This window comes from Monodelphis domestica, chromosome 1 (genome assembly GCF_027887165.1).
Source record: "Monodelphis domestica isolate mMonDom1 chromosome 1, mMonDom1.pri, whole genome shotgun sequence".
NCBI classification, from domain to species: Eukaryota; Metazoa; Chordata; class Mammalia; order Didelphimorphia; family Didelphidae; genus Monodelphis; species Monodelphis domestica.
In genome coordinates this window covers 584,560,517-584,580,609 of record NC_077227.1, presented here as the reverse complement: position 1 = coordinate 584,580,609, position 20,093 = coordinate 584,560,517, and positions in this window count along the sequence as shown.

The following is a 20,093-nucleotide window of genomic DNA, read 5'->3' as shown; positions in this document are numbered from 1 at the left end:
AGCCCTCTTCAAAACTCCCCTTTTATCTTCGGGGACACTATCATTCTTCCAGTCAATCAGATTTGCAACTTAAGTGTCATCCTCAATTCTATACTCTTACCTCAAGTCTTCTGTCAAGTAACAAATCATGTCCTTTCTATTTCCCCAATATCTCTTGTATACATGCTCTTCTCTCAAGTTATATAGCTACCACCTGAGTTCGAGTCCTCTTCATATGAATGATCTCAATGGTCTCCTAATTCATCTCTCTGCCTCAGATCTCTCCTTTACTACAATCCATCCTCTATAAATCTGCCAAAATGATGACTGCCACCAAAAACAACTTTGAACATCTAATGCCCCTATTTAGTAAATTCCAGAAGTCCTTTTTTATTTCATTGTCAAATGTAAACTCCTCTGTCACTTAAAGTTTCTTACAACTTGGTCTCTTTCTTCCTTTTCATTCTTCTTATAGCAATCATTCTCCCCTCCATACATTCTCTGGTACAGGTAAACTGACCATCTCCTGCTCCTCTCACATCTCTTGTGCCTTTGCTTCAGCTTGTACCTTTGCTGGGAATAATACCCTTTCTAGTCTCTGCTTCTTAGAATCTGTGGCTTCATTGAAAACTGAATTCAAATGCTGCAGGAAGCCAACCCTGGTTGCATTCATAATCTAGCTTCTTGAGCCTTTACCTCTAAGGTTACTATTGTCCCTCTACTCTGTATGTAACTAGTATATATTTGTTTTTATCTATATCTATATGAATGTATATGTATATCGAGACACAGTGCAATAAAGTTGAAATGTCTCTGTACTCTGTTCTTTCTTTGTATCTCCAATAATTAGCACAATTCTTGGTTTATGGCAAGTGCTCAATAAATGCTTGTTGATGACTTCATTGATCCTGACGTGGTTAACTTCTCTTAGTTTTACCTCCTTTTACCTTTATATCCTGACTTAAAGTGCTCCCTCTCACTCTGCCAGTTTGCTTATCACCAGTCAGTATATTAAAACATCCATTTTCCTATACACATGAAATGGCTTTCCATCTAAAATAACTCATAGGGCCTCTTACATTTTTTCTCAAATAGACTTCAAGAGATGGTTGGCTGCTTAAAATCATTAATGAAAATAATACACAGGAGAACTTTGAGATAATAGTAGCTGAACGTGCCATTTTGATCTTCTCAATATCCTGTTGTTTTAGTGGGATTTGGTGGGGGGGGGTCATTATTGTTTTAACCAGAAGATTTTGAGGTCAGAAATTCCCAAATGAAATAAGTGCATGCTACTAGTCTCACACATTTAAGATAGTATCAAAATTCAGTAAATACTAGGGCTAATGATCTAGAGTCATGTGCTATAGAGGCACCTTCCTGAATATTCTGAAAATGTGGGAATAATACAATTAGTGTCATCAAATGAACACTCAGCTGGGAATTCTCAACCCCTCTTGACCACTTGTTATGTGATACAGGGCAAGTACTTTTCTCTGAGCCCTTGTTTCCTTAGGTATTAATGAGAATGTTGCATTAGAACAGATCCAAGATTCATTATAACTCTATTGTACTGTGTCTTGATGACTCTTTTATCCAAATGAATCTAAAAATCCCTCAACTACCTTCCTTGTTATTCATATATCACATAAAATGGCTATCATTATAACATAACAATAGTGCCACTATCATATATGGCATTTGCTTTGAGTTTTTTACACTTCTGGGTCCCTAAGCCTACCCTTCCCCTATACAACAGATTACCAATTCTATCTCCATACCTCTTTTATACTCTTTTATAATTTTCACCTTCTCTCCACTCTCAACAGCCATGACCATGGTTGAGGCCCTCACCATCTCTTGTGTGAATTATTGCAGTAGCCTCCTAACCACTTTCCCCATCACCAGTCTTTCCTCTTTTTAATCTGTCACCTAGACCATTTCCAAAATAGGTTTCCTACTATACAGGTTTGATTTTTACATTACTTTGTTCAAAAGATTGCCAATTTCTCCCTATGACCTCTTGGATTCTCTTTATGCTGGCCTTTAAGGTCCAATCCTAATTGGCTTCAACCTACTTTTATTCACAGCCTTATCTCAGAGTAATCCCATTCCATATTCCCATTGCAATGTTTTAATTCATTCAGACTTATCTGTTTATCTAGCTCATTTTGCTCATTGGACAATATTGAGTTTATATCCCATCTAGAAGGTACTTCTTCATCTGTGTCTATTTGATTTATCAAATCAAAGTTCAACTTTGAGTAGAAACAGAGAAGCTCAAAGTCACCATGAGTATCCTCTCCAATCAATCTTAGAATAACACCACAAAATGAATACAGGAATGAAAGAACTGGGAGAAAGAACAAGGAGCCAGAGGTAAAAAAAATACCTAAAAGGTAGACAGAGAAAATTCAGAGCACTAGGGAACACCGACAGCAGGAGGCTTACAGCAAGCAGTAAAGAGCAAGCCATACAACCCCACCTGACATCTGCTGTCCTAGGTTCAGGAGACTAAGCTTAAGTCAACATTCAGAGCCTGAGGATCTGCATGGGCAAATAGAGACCCAACCAACCCATTCCCCTTGAAATTCCAAACCTGCAGTGAAGTCCAGAATTCCAGCTCAGGCAATGCTAAAGCACTGTGGGCCCAGAGTGAGACCAAGAGTCCCAGTTTGGGCCTATGGGAAGGACATAGACCCCAGATTGGGATAGTTGGTAGACCCAAAGTGGGGCAGGGGGGTTCCTGATCCTCTTGCCAAAAGCTCAAGGTGGAGCCCTAGGACACTGCAATCTACAGTGTGCCCAACAAGATCAATCCCACAGAGAGATCAAATGCTTACACCTAATCCTGAGGTTAGAATTTGAGTAATCACTGACCTGATCAAGCAGAGTGAGACCAAAAGCTTATACCCAAGTCTGAGGCAAGAATTTCAGCTATCAGCATCTGAAGAGTTAATTGAATTAGCAGTGGGAGGTGGCCCTCAAAGCTCCCCACCTCAGGCCATCAGCCCATCTTGGAAGTACTGAAACTAGCAGAAACCCAGAAATGAAACTAAGGGTAGCATCAAGGAAGGACTGAAGATTAAGACAGTACTCTAACTTCACAGAGAACAGAGACTAACTATGAAAAGGTAGGAAAAATGAACAGGGAACAACTACAACAACAATGAAAAAAAACCCAAACTATAAAGAATTTTTATAGAGACAAAGAGCAAGGTACTGACACCAAAGGGGACAGTGAAAGCAAAGCAAACACATGGGGATTGAATACAAGTTCGGGAAGAGCTCAAAAAGGAATTTAAAAACCAGTTAAGAGAGACAGGGGGAAAGTGTGGAAGAGAAATTAAAGCAATGCAAGAAGTGAAAAAGGAGACCCAAAAGTTGACACAGGAAAATCAGGCCTTAAAAATTAGAATTTAGCAAATAGAAACTAATGATTTCACAAGAAATCAAGAAACAATAAAACAAAATGCAAAGAATGAAAAAAGAAAATTTACATTTTTAAATTTTTCTAACTCTTGCTTGATCTTAAAATCTTTCCTTTACCAAAGATCTGACAAGTATACTATTCTGTGCTCACCTAATTTACTTTTAGTTTTCTTCTTTATATTCAAGTCATTCACCGATTCTGAGTTCATCTTGGTGTAGGATGCGACATGTTGATCTAAACCTAATTTCTACCATACTATTTTCCAATTTTCCCAGCAGTTTTTGTCAAATAGTGGATTTTTGTCCCCAAAGCTGGAATCTTTGGATTTATCATAGACTGTCTTGCTGAGGTCACTTACCCCAAGTCTATTCCACTGATTCTCCCTCCTGTCTCTTAGCCAGTACTATATTATTTTGATGAACATTGTTTTATAGTACAGTTTAATATCTGGTACTGCTAGGTAACCTTCCTTCACATTTTTTTATTATTTCCCTTGATATTTTGTTCTTTCAAATGAACTTTGTTATGCTTTTTTTTCTAATTCAGTAAAACAAGTTTCTTGGTAGTTTGATGGATATGGCTCTAAATAAGTAAATTAGTTTGGATAGGATTGTCATCTTTATTGTTAGCTCATCCTACCCATGAGCAGTTGATGTTTTTCCAATTGTTTAGATCTAGTTTTAATTGTGTGGAGAGTGTTTTGTAGTTGTGTTCATATAGTTCCTGTGTGTCTCGGTCAATAGATTCCTAAGTATTTTATATGGTCTAGGGTGATTTTGAATGAAATTTCTCTTTCTAATTCTTGCTGCTGAGATCTGTGGCAGATATATAGAAATGCTGATGACTTATGTGGGTTTATTTTGTATCCTGCAACTTTTCTAAAGTTGTTGATTATTTCTACTAGCTTTTTGGTTGATTCTCTGGGATTCTTCAAGTAGATCATCATAACATCTGCAAAGAGGGATAGCTTGGTCTCCTCATTGCCAATTTTAATACCTTCAATTTTTTTTCTTCTCTAATCACTCCAGCTAGTGTTTCTAGTACAATGTTAAATAATAGAGGTGATAGTGGGCATCCTTGTTTCATTCCTGATCTTATTGGGAAGGCTTCTAACTTATTCTCATTCCACATGATGCTTGCTGATGGTTTTAGATATATACTGTTTATTATTTTTTAGGAAATTACTCTTCTATTCCTATGCTTTCTAGTGTTTTCAATGGGAATGAGTGTTGTATTTTATCAAACTGCCTAGATATTCTTGAAAAAGAAAAAAAAACTGAAAGAATTCACAGATCACCTCCAGAAAGAAATCCTTAAATGACAACTTCCAGTAATAAAATAGCTAAATTCAAGAGCCCCCAAACCAAAAAGAAAATACTGCATGTAGTCAGAAAGTAACAATTCAAATACCATGGAGCTATAATCAGGATCATGCAGGACTTAGTGGCTCCCACAGTAAAGGATCAGAAGACATGGGATATGATATTCAGGAAGGGGAAAGACCTAGGTTTGCAACCCAGAGTCACGTATCCAGCAAAATTGATTTTATTCTTTCAGGGGGCAAATGGACTTTCATTAAGATAAAAAATTTCCAAGCATTCCTGGGGAATGAGCCAGACTTAACTAAAAAAAAAAATTGACATCTAAACATGAGACACAAAAGAAGCCTAAAAAGGCAAATAAAAAGAAAATTTAAGGTAAAATGTTGTATTTCTACATGGAAAGAGGATATCTACAATTCTTAAATGTTATTCTTAGTAGTAGAGTAGATAGAAGGAATATACTTAGAAAGAGGGTGGGGAAGTAAGTTGATTAAGATGATATGATATGTAAAAAAATCAAGGGGCAAAAAAGATGATTGCACTGGAAGGGGAAAGGAGAGAAAGAATGGAGTAAATTATATAATATAAAGAGGCACGAAAAATTATTATGGGGAGGGGAGGATGAGCGTGGTGACAGATAATGCTTAAACTTTGATGTCACCCTTTCCATGTGATCTTTGCTCTCTCTCTTAATTATTTTAAACATTACCTTCCATGTTAGAATAGACAGTATGGGCTAGGTATTTGAGTCTAAGTGACTTTCCTAGGAAGTGTTTTGAGGTCAGATTTGAAACCAAGGCTTTCTGTCTTCAAGCATGACTCTCTATTCATGAAGCACCTAGCTTTCCATCATTCCCTTAATATTAAAATTCATCTTTACTTTTTCATATTTTCCTAAAACATTTTTAACTGAATCATTCCTTTTTCTGATCAAAGTCCTTTTTAAATGCTGTCTGTTTGTTAGATAGAGATGTCAAACACGTAGCCAGTAGGCCACACAGCGCCAAACACCCCCTTGGACAAACAAGATTAAAATGTAACTGGAAAATATTTAATAAAGTAAATAAAATACAACAGAACACAAATAATGTTAATATGTGCTTTTCTAAGTGTATATGCATCTGCAAAAATGCTTGTGTATGATTTAGTGAACCTCTTTTCTATTTGAGTTTGACATCATCAGTGTATATCATATCTGCTTCTATTAGATAATGTGTCTAAGAGGGTCCACATTGGCTCTCTTATTTCTGCCCCTAAAGAAATTTGTAAGTAAAAAACAATATGTTCTTGAGTTGAATTGCTTTCAATTCCTATCATCTTCTTAGTTGTCATCTCCTGAGTTTATGCCAAATCATTATTATGCTTCCTAAAATCTCAATCCTACAACTGTATTATGACAAGGGCAGAGAACAATCTTGCCAATCTTATACCATGTATGATACTTTGATCAATTCAGAATAAGAATACATTAGATTTTGGGGAGAGCTCTATCACTCTACTCACTTCTATGGAACCTGTAGACACTCAAGTATTTGGGTGTTTATTTTTATATGGATAGACAGTATATCTCCCCCATTCTATACTAAGGCAACTGATTTGGGGACCCAAGTACAGACATTGACATTTATCCTTCTTATATTTAACCATAATAGTGTCAACTCATGTTTTCAGCCTGTGGCAATCTTTCAAAAGAAGGAATTTTACCATTCACATATTAACTATTCCTCCATTTGAATGTTTTCCAATCCATGGACCTCGGCCATATGAACTCTTCACATCTCTCCAGAGCTGTACCCTAATTTTCCTTGTTCATTTTCCTTGTCAAATGTCAAACTGGTAAGATAAAGAAGACTGTCTTTCAAAAAGTGTTCATATCCTTCCGGTTTTGGTGTGCCATAGTTGTTATTGTCAGTATTTTACATTTGCACAGTGACACCACACTGACTAATTCAATTATGAATCCACCTGCTGCCAATCAAGATGTGCCTCCCCCAGACTGGCAGCAGGAAGAAGAGTCAAGGCAGATGCACAGACAGCACAATGAGAATTCCATATATTCTCAAGTTCCTTATCACAGTATCATAGACTTATAGTTCTATAAGTCACTTAACCCCAATTAAAAAATTAAAACCTGATCAAAGGTTACATGGAAGAGCTGACATCAAAACTGAACTTGGGGGGCAGCTGGGTAATTCAGTGGATTGAGAGTCAGGCCTAGAGTTGGGAGATCCTAGGTTCAAATCTGACCTCAAACACTTCCCAGCTATGTGACCCTGGGCAAGTCACTTGACCCCCATTGCCTAGCCCTTAGTGCTGTTCTGTCTTGGAGCCAATACTATGTATTGGCTCCAAGACAGAAGGTAAGGTTAAAAAAAAAAAAACTGAACATTGAAGGAAAAGGATTACAATAGTCACAAATGAAATAAATACCTTGTAGATTTGGGTGATAGACTGGACAAAGTCCAGAGTGTGCAAAATGAGCTAGCCACGGAAGAGAATTTGGAGTTAATTTAATCTAACTCCTTCTATTATAAATGAGCCAACAGACACCCAGACAAGTGAAATGACTTGTCCAAGGTCACATAGGTATTTGTCACATTTCTATAGCAGATTAAGTTTTATAAGTCCCTTATGAAATTCCTTTCAAGGAATTTGTGAAGTATTATAATATCTATTTTGTAGAAACAGAAACTGAGGCTCAGAATTGTTTAGTGATGTGTCTAAGATGATGTAGCTAGAAAGAGTCAAAGCTGAGATCCAAACCAAGATCTCCTAAATATGGTGCTTTTCCCATTGTGTAACATGTTTATCATGTCCAGAATGAGGTAGGTAAGATTATCCTTTTCTCTGCCCTTGTCATATTTTATGATTGGGTTGATTCTGGGCATGATATGTAATATCATCAATCAGTTTCTAAATTGTGAGAAAATGATCAAAGGGAGAAAACAGAACCAAGTAAGCACTTAACTGACTCTCCATTTTCCTCCTTTTGTTCATATTTCCTCTAGTACATAAATACCCAGTGAAAGAGGGCCTGGAGTCAGGAGGACCTAAGTTAAAATCTAACCCCAGATACCTACTGTGTGCCTCAGTTTCCTCATCTATAGAATGAGCTTGAGAAGTAAATAATAAACCACTCCAGTGTCTTTGCCAAGAAAACCTCAAATGGAGTCACACACTCAGCATGCTTGAAAAAATGTCTGAACAAAAATAACATTTCCCCTAGTAATAATTCAGGAAGTGGGAAGGTTCTAATCTCTTCCTCACCATGGCTTTGTTCTGCAATTGAAAGAGGTAGAGGGACAATCCCTGTCTTTGGCTAAGAGATAGGAAATTGATCTCCTTTTTATACTAGAATGTTGAATCCCAGCACTCTCAAACTTGAGATTATCTATGAGTCAACCCCATGACCAGTACTGCCCAGGAAATCTCCCTTTTCTGGATAGAAAGTTGATTTATGGGATCATGATGCCTAGACAATGTACATTTCTGCTTCTACAACACAGGAAATGAGAGTTAAGAACACTTTTGAAGTTTTACTCTTGAGCCCCTTGCTCATGAAAGCAAGTCCCTGTCTGCTCCTGTCATGTTTTTGAAGGAACATGCATATGCTTCTTAAAAAAAAAAAAAAACAACTTTCAGAGCACTGGCACCTGACATTTCATTGACTGGGAAACTTCAAACCCAGGACTTTTCCTCTCAGGCAATATGTATAAACTCTTATACATCTCTTCAATTTTATTCAGCTTTAAGACACCATCAATTGCTCTCAGGTGGGATGGAGGAAGAACCATCCTACCCCTGCCCTAGGACTCAAGAAGATAGACTCAAGATACACATTAGAAAGATGAAAGGGGCAAAAAGTGACCTCAATCTATCTCTTTAGATGTCTTCAAAAAGAGCAAATTCCTTCACCCCGAACAAGATGCAATACTCCTGAATGTCATCTAACTATCCTAGTAACTGAAAAATAGCATACACACACAAACAAACACACCTTTTAACAAGGTGCTACTAGACATGCTCACATCTAAAAGGGGAAGAGTTGTCACTATTCTATAGGAAGTGTGAGGGGGGAAATGGGGTTAATTTTAAAAGGGTTGGACTTGATTATTTAAGAGTGTGGTCAATAGGAATTTAAATAATTCCAAAGAGATTTTATTTACAATTTATTTACAAAATGTAGAAAGAGTGAAGTAAGAAATCAGAGAGAGGATAAGGTAAGCTATCTAGCCTAAAATACTAAGTAATGTACTCCTGGCCCCAGGACTGGGAGAGTTAATTCTTAACCAGAGGGGCCTCCGCCCTTGTAGTTAAGGCCCTGGGGATGCAGGGAATCTCTCTCAAAAGGATAGGTCTCTCCTGAGTTTAGTCTCTTCTGAATATCCAGCAGTTAAGAATCAGCTTTTCACTAACCATGTGTCAGTCTAAAGGAACAGGGTCTCAGGTCCAGGCAGCAGATCCTTCTGCCCCTCTTCAATAGTCTCAACTCAAAAGTGTGAAGAATTTAACTCCTTCAGGAAGGTGTCACTCACTTTTAAAGACATTTTATCTTACATCACTTCCTGTGTCTTTCCCTAATTTTACATCTACCAATCACAGCTGATGCTCTACTCTAGGACTGCCCAGAAGACAGTCAGTCAATTTTGATTCTTCACCCACTATGGCACACATGAGTCATAGACCTCTCACTCAATGATTAAGTGGGATGTTTATACTTATGGTGACTAGATCTAAAAAAGGGCAGATCTCCATACTCAACTTTTAAGTAGGGTGTTTACACTTTTTGTGATTAAAATCTAAAAATAGGCAGGGGTTACAATTTCAATCTTCACAATTAGGGGGGACTTAATTTTAATATTCACAGAGTAAAGGATATGCTGATCCTAAAAAACAGAGGAAAAACTCCCAAATCACCCCCCCTATATACAGATTTAAATACTGAGGCTTAGAGATGGTATATGACTTGCCCAGGGCTTTGCAGGTACTAAGTTTTATTTTTAAAGCACATTAATGTACTCCTCTCCAGAACTCTTTTAAGTTTTAGAGTGCCTATTTTATAGATGAGAAAACTGAGGTTCAAAGTGTTTTAATAACTTGTCCAAGATCACATCATTAGAAAGTATCAAAGGTGAGGTCCAAACAATGAGATATGAATGTGAATTTAACTCAAATCTCTCCATTTAAGGGATGTAACTCTATAAAATGGATAATAGTTTTCCCACTATCCACTTCTCAGGGTTATTGAGAAGAAAAGATTATGTAAAAGTTAAGGAGCTGATCCCAATTTGGGGGATAAAAATCCATTATTTGACAAAAACTTCCAGGAAAATTGGAAAACAATATGGGAGAGATCAGGTTAAGATCAACATCTTACACTCTACACCAAGATAAATTCAGAATGGGTGAATGACTTAAACATAAAGAAGGAAACTATAAGTAAATTAGATGAACATAGAATAGTTTACCTGTCAGATCTATGGGAAAGGAAAGATTTTCAGACCAAGTAAGAGATAGAAAATATTACAAAATGCAAAATGAATAATTTTGATTACATTAGATTAAAAAGGTTTTGTACAAACAAAAACAATGCAACCAAAATTAGAAGGGAAGCAACACATTTTGGAAAAAAAATCTTTATAACAAAACCTCTGACAAAGGTCTAATTACTCACATTCATAAGGAGCTAAATCAACTGTACAAAAAAGCAGGCCATTCCCCAATTGAAAACTGGGCAAGGGACATGAATAGGCAATTTTCAGAAAAAGAAATCAAAACTATCAATCAGCATGAAAAAGTGTTCTAAATCTCTTATAATCAGAGAAATGCAAATCAATACAACTCTGAGGTGCAACCTCACACCTGACAGATAAATGTTGGAAGGGATGTGGCAAAATTGGGACACCAATGCTTTGCAGGTGGAGGTGTGAATTGATCCAAACATTCTGGAAGGCAATTTGGAATTATGTTCAAAGGGCTTTAAAAGACTGCCTGCCCTTTGATCCAGCCATACAATTGTTATTATAGCTACACTCTGTGATGGCAAAAAAATTGGAAAATGAGGGAATGCCCTTCAATTGGGGAATGACTGAACAAACTCTAAATTGTGGTATCAGTTGATAATGGAATACTATTGTGCTAAAAGGAATAATGAACTGGAGAAATTTCATGTGAACTGGAACAACCTCCAGGAACTGAAAGGAACTGAAAGGGGGAAGAACCAGGAGAACATTGTACACAGAGATGGATACACTATGGCACAAAGGAATATATTGGACTTCTCTACTAGCAGCAATGCAACAATCCAGGACAATTCTGAGGAACTTATGAGAAAGAATGCTATCCATACACAGAGAAAGAACTGTGGGAGTAGAAACACAGAAGTAAATCAACTGTTTGATGACATGGCTTGATGTGGATATGATTGAGGATGTAGACTCTAAGCGATCACCCTAGTGCAAATATTAATAATATGGAAATAGGTCTTGATCAATGACTCATGTAAAACCTAGTGTAATTGCTTATTGGCTACAGGGGTGGAGGAGGAGGGGAGGGAAAGAACATGAATCATGTTACCAGGGAAAAATATTCTATATTCATTAATTAAATAAATAAACTTAATTTTAAAAAAGAAGAAATAAAAAAAGTTAAGGAGCTATAAAGAGATGAAACATTATTATTATCTAATACCATCAAAATGTACAGATGCTTTACCCACCATATCCATATGTAAGAGAGGAAATCAGACTCATCATGAGAGGAAAGTAGACTCATCATGCTGGAAGACCAACTTGAGCAGGGGAAGGATAGGAAGGAGAGAGAATTCTGGAGAAGGAACAGAGGAACTAAGAAGATCCAAACAGTTGAACTCACTTCTCTTTGGGAAGCCCACCAGGGAGGTTGATTTGAGATAACCTCTGAGCCTGGAGCATCCTCCTGTGAAGCCAGACCCCAGTATCCAGTGGAAGAAAAACAAGAGTGGATAGGACTTTGCCAGAAAGTTATCCACCACAGGAAGATTTCCTCTTTATCCCTCTAAATAGTCCTTAAACTCAATATCATAGCTAGGACAGATAGGAATCAAGACAACTCTCACAATTGACCCCAAAGGGTCAGGCAGGCAAAGCCTGACACTGTAGGACTTGGGGAGAAGGGGTTCAATTGTTATCTTTAGGGACTTCCTGTTTCCCACCTTCCCACTACCTTATCCCACAAATTCACTTGCCCTACCTTTCATGTGTTCCTTTAGAATAAATAGTTGTTTACTAGATCAAGTCCCTGCTTCATAGTATCCAAAAAGGGAGACTTGGAGTGGAGGGGGTGGGGGGGTTGGAAAGTTATACTTATCTCCTCAGAGAGGGAGAAGCTATCTATCCTGTACTTTATTTCAACCAAGTCTCTGAGGGAACAGTAATCTGTGATTCTGAACGCAGCCAGTGTGGAGTTTACCAGGGAAAGAGAGAGGGAAAACAATCTATTCTCTCTCTCCACCCTTTGGTTCCATTCCATCTCTACTACACTCCAATCTTGAATTCAGTGTTAGAGGACTCCATTTTTTCTCTCCCTCCATTACACATACCTCTTTTTTTCCTTTCTCTACATTTCCTTTCTCCTCCTTTTCCCCCTCCGTCCCTTTTTATTCTTTGTCTTTTCCCTTTATCCTACCCACTGGCATCCCAAGGCTCTGTCCCATAGTTCTGAGGGGGAAGAAAATGGCTGATCCCTGGAGTACAGCTCTCTGAGGAGAGCTGTCCAGCTGAGGACATTGTCAGGCTCTGAGCTCTCTAACTCCGCCAGAAGGCTGCCCAGCCATTCACTCAGCAACACTTACCTACTACCAAACCACATAGCAGCTGGTTAGGAGAAATTGAAGCAACTGTTAAGTAGAGCAGAACAACATATAATAGTCTTGTTGAACAGCAAAGGCATCTAATGGTGATGCCTGTGAAGCTCAGTCTGATGAGGTCTTCACCCATGTTGTTCATGATCCCCAAACAGCTGGTTTGACAGATGCTCCTGAGCATTGGCTTCTCTCCCTACTGTTATATCTGCCAGGGCACATTCAGGTGAGTGGGTTGCCCAATTGAGGAAGAAACAGCTTGACCTCCACAGATGTCTGCTGTATATCAAAACTAGGGTGCTCACCAAAAACTTAACACAAAGACAGCATGTTGTATTGGAATAAGCACTGCTCTGGCCCTCAGCCACACTATACCCACAATAAATTTCAAGTACATCAGGCTTAGCCTTTTAAAAATGAGGAAATTAAATATTCCTCAGATCTATGAATATGCTTTTTGAATTGTTTATTGAAGGATAATTAGTTCTTATTGCTTGAAAGTTTAAAAAAATTAAATATTTAACAACACCATTAAAATTTCTTCAACAAAAAACAACATACCAAGAAGAAGAAAAAAAGGAAAGAAATGGAATATCTTCATATCAAAATTTTTCTTTATTATTTTGCATTATTTATTCCTTTTGTTTTAATATTATGTTAATTTCTGAATATACCTCTGCCAATCAAAAATGCTATCACAAATATTTTGGTGTATAAGGGAACTTTATGTCTCTGACTTCCTTGTGATATAATTCTAACAATTGGATGAATCTCTGGTTATTTTGGTTATTTTGGAAATTTTGGTTATTTTTAAAAAATAGTTCAAAATTTGCATTTCAACCATTGTTGGACCAATTATATCAAATATGTATTTTTGTAAACTTTTATCAATTTTTTATATTTTGATAAATATTTAATGACTATTAAATATCAATAAATTATTATTATAGTAAACTAATAACAAATAAAATACTTTTAATAAATTTTTATCAAAAAATTGATATTTTTGACAAACTCTTATGGATGTCTTTTTTACATCACTATAATTTCCCTCTATATTCATCTCCATTCTCTCAGAGAACTATCTTATTTAACAATTAATATTTTTACAGACAATAAAGACAAAGATAGGGAAAATAAGCATAACTGTTTAATGCATTGAAAAATCCTAATAAGATGGCAATATACAAAACTCATGGATCCCCGAGCTCTGCCAACAGCTGACTGGGGGTGACTCTCAAATCTCTTCTCTAGAGCCATGTTTGTTCCTTATAATTTTGTGTCAAAATATTTTTGATAAAAGTCTGACATACAGAATCTACATACATAATTGACAGAAAAATTTGAGTAATGTTCTAATAAATAATTAATTAAAGCATTTGAGCAGATGGTTCATTAAAGAAGAAACACGTTATCAACGGCCACATACACAGAGATGAATTAATTCTAGTAATCAAAGAAAAATACATTCAAATGACTCTGTTATTCCAACAGAAAACCATCATATTGTCCAAAATCATAAAAGACAACACAATTTAGAGCTGTTGCAGGTAGCTCTTTTAGATGGAGTGGAGGCAGTGCTGGATTTGGAGTCAGAAAGTCCTGACTTTAAGTCCTACCTCAGATACGTAATAGGTGCGTGTTCCTGGGCAAGTTACATAACTTCCCTCAGTCTCAATTTTTCCCATCTTTAAAGTGTGGATAATAATAGTTCCTATTTTCCAGTAGTGTTGTGAGAATGAAATGAGATAATAGATGCAAAGTATTTGCAAATCTCAAAGTCTTATTTGAAGTCAACCTATTATTTGTTACACTCTTACTAGGATGCACTGAAATTGATGCACATTTTCTGACTGCAATATAGCATCATATAATGAATCCCCAAAATGTGCATGTACTTTGACTCAGTAGTCCACTATTGCTTCTATACTCCAAAGACATTATTGACAGGAGAAAAAAAACCCTATCAAAATAAAAATACTCTTAGTAGCCCAATTTACAATAGAAAAAAGCAAAGAAAAAAACTGAATAATGTAACAATTGAGGAGTGACTGAATAACTTATGGCACATTGATATACTGTAATAATATATTATTTTATAATAAGAAATAGCAGGTAGGAAAAAATGAAAATTTTATGAAGTAATGGAGAAGAGCATAAAAAGCAGAACCCAAAGGGCATTCATTATACCCACTCCCTAGATTTACCTTTTTAAAGACAATAACAATCTAATCTAGACTGGAGCACAGTAAAGACAGTTAGAAATAAAAAAGAAGAAAGGTAATGATATGACTACCCCTACATTAAAGCCAATATACCTATCTACTGAGTTGGAGTTAGTAATATGTGGGCAGTAGATAGAGCCCTGGGACTGGAGGCAAGAGGACCTGAATTCAAATTTAATCTCAGACATTTACTAGTTGTGTGGCCCTGGGCAAGTCATTTTACCCTGATTGCCTCAGTTTCCTCATCTATAAATTAAGATGGAGAAGACATGGCAAACCACTCCACTATCTTTGTCAAGAAAACCCCAAATGGGATCACACAGAGTCAGGCATGTCTTAAATGACTGAACTACAAGCATCTGATAGCCATAAGTAGATAGGATTCTCTAAAAGTATTTGTATAATCATTTAGATAATTTTTGTTATCATTTTGTTTGTCTATATTATTCACTTTTCAGATGTTCTCCTTTCTAATGATCTCAAAACCTGAGCTCAAGTCCTATTCCTACCACATACTAACAATATCCACAGACAAGGCACAAATGGAGAGACTTTTCATACCAGCAGTTTCTAAGGGAAATTAGCATAGCATCTGTGAATTTGGGAAAAAAATATTGATAATTATTTCAATGAAATGCATTTGGTTTCCTTGGTAATCATGTATTTTATTTTATGCATTAAACAAGGACATGGTAATCAAGTTAACAAAAAAAGCTATTATTTTAAGAAGAGGTTCATAGGACTCATCAGACTTCCTAAGGAGCCCAAGTCATAAAAAAAAGACAAAGAACCCCTACTCTAGACCAGTTAAATAATAGTAATTGACTTTTCTAACCCTATAAATGTTCATTTGTTTATTTCAATGACTGTATTCAAGAATGAAAATTAAAATTACACCTGCCTTTATTTAAAGAAATTAAGGAGAGTAGGAGGAAAAGCTGAGAGAAACTGCTTTCATATTTTTTCTTTTCATTTTTGAGGCACTACAGGTGAATGCAGAATCAGCACAGTAGGAGGCAGGATGGTCCTATGGCCAGCATCAGCACTCACTGGCCAGGGGATCTTTGGTAGTCCTACCGTGTTCTAAGCTCCAGGCTTCTCTTCAGTAAAGGGAAAGGGCTGAATTAAACACCCTGCAAAGTCTAGTCTAACAAACCTGTGAACTCTAAATCTCCCTCCTCTGTTCTTCATTGAATTTTGTCCTGGCTTGTCACAGCCAGTGAATATCTTGATAAGGATCCTATTGTAAATTTAATTTATTCTTTCCAAACAGTTAAAATAAAGACGACAGAACATGGAATGCATATTGTCCTCAATGTAAGACTAATAGTATGGTCTCTAATCACCTGCAGGAGCAATGTAGTCATAATTAAATTTCTAGTAAGGGTAGAGTATCCCATGACTGATAATGACACAATAAATAATAACTCGCACCCAGCCTTTATATGAATTTAAAGGCCTCTTTATGCCATTGGCAACAAAAGTGATTATCGGGTTATGAATGAGTCCCATTAGCACAACAGGAGCAGCATCCCATAATGTGGAAGCTAACCTTGAAAATACTCAGGGTGAATTCAAAAAAGAAACAAGTCTGTTTCTGTCCTCAGGCCTTTGCCCTCTCCCCTTCCATTTCTATCTTTCATTATAATAGTAATATTTAATGAGTGTTGTTGACATACCATTTGAAAGCTTACAAAATACTTTAATATTTTATATATACACATATGTACATGCATACATATGCACATGTGTATACATATAAAAGTATTTTGTAAGCTTTCAAATGGTATGTCAATAGCACTCATTAAATATATATGTGTGTATGTGTATATATGCACACACACACACACACATATATATATAAAATGTCACATGCCTCACCACAACCATGTGGGATTTAATTATCCTCAAATAAAATAAGATAACAGAGGCTCAGACAAAGGTAAGTGATTTGTCTTTAGTCACATAATTTATTAGATAGCACAGGGAAGATTTGAACCTAGGTCTTCCTGGCTCCAAGCACAAGTTTTTATCCATTATTCAATTCATTTCAGAAAGTATTTAATAAGTGTCTACTATGTGTCAGGCATTGTGTGAAGTTCTGAGGATACAGACAAAATGACAGTCAAAAAATTTACAATCCATATTGACCTTTTTTTTTAACATACAGAAATAGTGTTTATTTCACAGAAAGAGCTATCTCCATATAAACAGAGAGATACCCATTTCTATTTTGATCTATTGTTTCTTATAGCAGTACTACAAAATCGCTGTAATTTCATTGTTGGTTGATTTCTTCACTTAAACAAAGCATTATTAAGTGATCTCTATGAATTATCATCCTACCCCCCCTCCAAAAAGGCATGGAATTCTTGCTCAGCTTGCGTTGATGAGCCATAGGGTTTATTTTTCCCTTCAAATTGTTCCTAAACAGTAAACAACAGGGAGACAGTTACATTAGACTACCTACAGCAGTCACTACTTTGCATTTAAGTCAGAAATTTTCTTTACAGTTTACTGAGAATCTAAGTCAATTTCCATTTAGAAGCACAAAAAGAATGTAAAGTGAAAGTTGTTTTATTTTTTTAAACCCTTATCTTCCATTTTAGAATCAATACTGTTATTGGTTCCAAGGCAGAAGAGCAGTAAGGGTTAGTCAATGGGGGTTAAGTGACTTGCCCAGGGTCACACAGATGGGAAGTATCTGAGGCCAGATTGAAACCTAGGACCATCCTTCTGTAAGATTTAAATTAATATCAATAGCTCCAAGTATTAATATTATAAAGTTTATTAACAATCTCTTGAAGTAGAAGAAATAATAAAAAGAAAAAAAATAGAAGGGCAAAGCCTAATTTCTAACTAAAGTATGACCACATGTGTAAATTCTCCTGCCTGACTGAAAGCCAGCTTCAGCAGCCACATTCAGGGAAAGAGAGAGAGAGAGAGAGAGAGGCAGGGTCACACCAAAAGTTTATCCTCTGTACATACACACGCAGTGTTTGCACTCAGCGTGAGTACGCAAATGGGATGCTGGGTAAGAGAGTCCTGGAGAGCAAATTCTATCTACACACATCTCTGTGCCTGGCTCTCAATCTACTGAGCCATTCAGATGCCCCCATAAAAGATATTTTAAATAAAGAGCAAGAAGTCTGTCTTTGACAGATTCATACCCATGGGGATCTCATCTAGGACTTCGAATAAGGACGTCTTAAAATGTGCATTTTAGTGAAAAAGCAGTGGTTTAGAATCAAAAGAACTGGGTTCATCAGCGTTTCCAATTATAACTTGCATGGCCACTCTGATACTCCATTTTCTCATCTCCAAAATGTGAGAGGCTACATCAGATAACCTCTAAAGTCCTTTTCTAGTCTAAGATACTAAGATAGTATCTTTTTGCTATCCTCAGTCGAAACAGGGGCTAACAAGGATGAGAGGCCTGAAGAATCTCCAGAGCTATAATTGTATTCAATTATTTGTCCAAAGGGGTTAGATCAATAGCCAGAATCAGGGATCATCTCTATCATCAGAAAAAAAAAAAAACAAACCTGCTCTAGACTAATTAAATCATAGAAACTGACTTTTCCAATCCCATAATGATTCATCTATATGTTTAAGTGCTTATATTCATGAATGAAAATTTAAAATCCAAATGCATATGTTTAAAGAACTTAAGAAGAGTAGGAGGGAAAGCTGATATAGGAACTGATTTCATAATTTTCTTTTTCTCAATGAGGAGCTACAGGTCATCGCAAAAAGTCAGCATACTGGAGGTAGGATGGAATGTGGAGTCTAGAATCAGGAAGACTCTTCTTTCTGAGTTGAAATGTGCCCTCAGACAGTTATGAACTGTGACCCTTGAAAAATCACTTAATCCTATTTGCCTCATTATTCTCACCCATAAATTAAGCTCAAGAAAGAAATGACAACTCATTCTAGTATCTTTTTTTTTTAAACCCTTACCTTCCGTCTTGGCTCCAAGGCAGAAGAGTGGTAAGGGCTAGGCAATGAGGGTCAAGTGACTTGCCCAGGGTCACACAGCTGGGAAGTGTCTGAGGCCAGATTTGAACCTAGGACCTCCCATCTCTAGGCCTGGCCCTCAATCCACTGAGCTACCCAGCTGCCCCCCATTCTAGTATCTTTAAAAAAAAAACAAAACAGAAAGGGTCACAAACAAAGAGTAAGACACAAGTGAAAAAAACTGAAGAACAATATGATGGGTCGCTGAGTGATACGTGTCATTTTCCAAAGAAGGAAACAGTAAAATCAGCCAATGTTCTAAAGAAAGAATGATATAGAACAGAGTACGAAAGTATATGTGCAATAATAGTATCTCATGGGAAATGGTGGAGATCATGGCAGTAATTAGAGCAGATTCACAAACCAGGAAAACAAACTGAGTTGGGACAGGTAGGACAAATATCCAGAGTGAATGCAAGTCAATACCAATCTTAGTTTCTTGGTGTCAGAGACACACCAAGGCCAGACAAGACAAGGCAAGAAACATCTAAAAAGCACTTACTCTATGTTAAGGACTCTGATAAACACTATGAATCAAAATAAAAGCAAAAAGAAAGATAGTCCCTGCCTTCAAGAAGCTTACTTTCTAATAGGCAAAGAAAACATATAAAAGGAAGTGGGAAGCTTGAGGGGAATACAGAGGTAGCAGCAGTAGCAGGGGGTCCTTGATGAAGCTTCCTTGGCTTCCCTGAAATAACTTCCTCTCCATGTACAATTTCATTGTCTCCAGTTTCTGTGATGCAACCTCTCAGACTTGGTGGGTGCTTAAGACCATGAAAGTGACCAGACTTACTAACCAGACCAGACACAGTTTAGAGAGAGAAACAATGGGGGCTGTGTGTACTGCATATTTATTATAAATTCTTGCTGTGATGGGGCAAAGTAAACTTCCTCATTTGTTTATTATTCAGCAATGGGCAAGGAACTCATTTTGCTCTAACATGAAACCTGAAGTGAGAGAATACTGACTTTCAAGTGATGCCCTTGACAGGGTTTGAATGTACCCAAACTTCAGGCATGGTTTTGAAGTATGGAAAGTCAGACATAAACCTGTGAGGGAAATAAAGGACGGCTTACCAGCCCCTTTAAAATAATAGAAGTATTAGGAGCAGCTCACAAATGGGAGAGGGATCTGGTCCTGTGAAGCGGATATTCCTGGATGAGAAGGCTGCAGGGATAGTTGGATGCTCCCCGGAGGCAAACCCAGGTACTAAGGTAAATGACAGGATGAAATTATAGGGAAGGCAAAGTTAGAAGTCGAGAAAGTAAGCAACAGA